Source organism: Neopelma chrysocephalum, unplaced genomic scaffold (assembly GCF_003984885.1).
Source record: "Neopelma chrysocephalum unplaced genomic scaffold, ASM398488v2 Primary Assembly neopelma1_92037, whole genome shotgun sequence".
In the NCBI taxonomy this organism is placed as follows: Eukaryota; Metazoa; Chordata; class Aves; order Passeriformes; family Pipridae; genus Neopelma; species Neopelma chrysocephalum.
In genome coordinates this window covers 1,048-3,646 of record NW_020920796.1, presented here as the reverse complement: position 1 = coordinate 3,646, position 2,599 = coordinate 1,048, and the positions used below count along the sequence as shown (strand labels likewise).

The 2,599-nt window shown below is 52.3% G+C and overlaps 1 long non-coding RNA gene across 2 annotated transcripts; it reads left to right on the top strand.

The window, feature by feature from the left end:
- Nucleotides 1–1,345: 1,345 nt before the first annotated feature.
- On the top strand, nucleotides 1,346–2,295 carry LOC113980062. 2 transcript variants are annotated; one of them, XR_003538052.1, is made up of 3 exons: nucleotides 1,385–1,420; nucleotides 1,502–1,578; nucleotides 2,173–2,295. It is a non-coding gene; the product is annotated as an uncharacterized LOC113980062 (long non-coding RNA). The 2 variants fall into 2 exon arrangements; XR_003538053.1 differs by lacking the exon at nucleotides 1,502–1,578 and having other exon boundaries at nucleotides 1,346–1,420.
- Nucleotides 2,296–2,599: the final 304 nt, after the last annotated feature.

The following is a 2,599-nucleotide window of genomic DNA, read 5'->3' as shown; positions in this document are numbered from 1 at the left end:
TTGGTATTTGCTTCTGATCTGTGGAGAATTTCCTTTGGAATGATCAACCAGGGAACGTATCACTGCAAAGCATCTTTTTGGATCTTTTTGTTTGTTTGTAATTTCCTCTCTGGCTTCAATGAGTTTAGTGTGCTCCTGTTAAGGAAGCAGTGTGTTTTTATCTTGAAATTTGGGGTGGTTTGGTTTGTTTAGGGTGTTTTTTCCCACACTGACTCGGGCCTTCCGTGCATAGTCCGTGTTGTCCTACAGAACTGCTTTGGTTCTGGGTCAGAGACAGAGAAGGGAAGTGGCTTTTCCTCATTTGAATGTTTCCAAGCAGAAGTGGGGCGTAGTCCTGCCCCGCCCCAAAGCACTGCAGGCGCATGGGAGTAGCTCAGGGCTGGCCCAGTTCTCTGAGACAGAACCATGGGGGAGAGGTTTAAGTATTAATAACATCTCTGGTGTCACTTGGTCGCAAAGATTGGGTCCTCCAGTCCCAGGGTGTTAAGGAAAACAAGGAACTCCTGTTCTTCATGGCAAACCTTCTGTTCTTGCTTGTGCAGTCTTTGGGTTCTGTCGTCTGATTTCCTGTCCAGGATCTTTCTGAGAGAACCTGTTAGAAATTTAGAGGTAGGGTTAGAATTTGAGTGTGTTCCCTACCAAACTGCCTCCAGCTGCTGATGGACTGGAGCGATGAGTGCTCTCAGCACGGGTTATTTCTTAATTTTGCGTGGCTTTCCCTCAGCTCTGGGTGAGGAATTGTGCAAGCAAGGCCTGTGTGCCCGTGGCTGTCTCCCGTGTGTGTCCGTGTGGCAGGGCTGGGACAAGGACTTGTGCAGGGACTGAGCTGGCACTGGAGCTGCTGCCATTCTGAGCCATTGCCAAGGGGTGGGTAGAGACCATCTGGGAGGCTGTTCCAAGCATTCCATTGGTAGCTGGATCTCCCTCCAGCTGCAGCAGCCAGGGGAGGGTTCTTCCTTGTCCAGCCCAGTAGCTTCTGCTCAGCCTGGCCCAGAGTGGGGCTGGGGCAGGTTCTCCAGGGAACTGGAGCCAGCCCTGGACGGGGCTCTGGAGAGCAGGGAGCTGCAGGGACTGATGTTTGCAAAGCTGAGCTGAAGTTTGTCAAAGCAGCAGAACATTCTCATTCTTGTGGGTTTGTGGAGTCCGTGTTGGTGCCCAGGAGAACTGGGTCAGACTGGGTTTTGTGGTCCGAGAGCTGCCCCCCTAAATTTGGCAGGCTGTGTGATGGAGATGAAGTGGTATCCCCAGAGGCTGATGGTTTGTGTCTCCAGGTATCCCCAGGACGCTGCTAATCCCGAGGGATCTGCTCCGGCTCCAGGCTGTCCGTGCTGGAGCGCCCTGGTGGCTGCAGTCCCTGAGCCCGCAGAGACAGAGAGAGCCCTGGCCCGAGTGGCCTTTGGCACCTTGTCCTGAATTTGGGGTGAGCCTGGGAGCGTGTGGAAGCTGAGAATGAGGGCTTTGTTTCCAATGCATCATCCCTGGGAAGATCCTGTTGCTCCAGAGCGCTGGGGACAGTTTGGGCTCGGCAGCTTCAGAGCTGGATTGGAGCAGTCCCTGGAAAGAATCAGGAGAGTGGAGGTTTGTCCCAGTGGTGCTTTCACGCCCCACTTGACAGTCTGGGCTTTGTGTTTGAGGTTGTCCTGGATTTGCTCTGCAGATAATGGGCCCTTCCCAGTTCAGCCCAGCAGATCTCAAGGGCTCTGATAGGAATATTTGTTCTTTCCTTCCCTTTGGGATAACTTCATCTCCAAACTGCCAGGAGCAATTCCTTCATTTCTCCTGGAGAAAACCAAGTGTCAGAGGCGGTTTGCCAAGGAGGCCAGAAGTGTCTTTGGAGCAGAGAGTGCTGCCAGCTCCGTGTGCCCGTCCCCAGCCTGGCACTGGCCACAGGGACACACCGGGCACAGACCATTAGAGGGAACAAAACCACTGCCTGCCAGAGGGTTTGTCCTGTGCCAGTCAGTCCTGGGGCAGCAATCGGACTGGGGAACTCCATCAGCTGCTCTTCCCCCACACAGCACCATCCCCATGGGCATTAATGACGTGCCCTGTGCCCAGCGCTGACTGTTCACCCAGCTGAAACCAAAGCAAGGCTTGATGTGCTTTGAACAACTTAAAGGAACTTTAAAACAAAATAAATCACTTTTTTCTTCTTTTTTTTTTTTCTTTTAGATGCTGGAATTGCCTCTCTGGGTGTGTGCTGAGTTCTGGCTGCAGGGGACTGTCAGGCCTTGGTGGCTGTGAGTTCCTGTTCTTCTCCCTGGGAAACTGGAAAGAGTCATTAATTGGATTGCAGAAATGTTTTCTGAAGCCTGTCCCCTTCTTTGTGCCTTTTGCTGACAGATCTTCTCTTTCAGCCTTTGAATGTGCAGCCTCCTTGCAGCTCCCAGCTGGGGAAACCTGGGATAACTTAAGAGGGACAAAGATGAGGGTTTTATCTGCAAACTTGGGGTAATTTCTAGGGGATATAGCAACTGTTTATGTAGGAAAGTGTGTTTAACCACATTGGCCCAAGTTGTGTTGGCACCAGCTGGGGCCAGAGATGCAAGGCAATCCAAAGCAAACCCTGCTCAGCCTCCAAATCCCAGGGGAAGTTCTC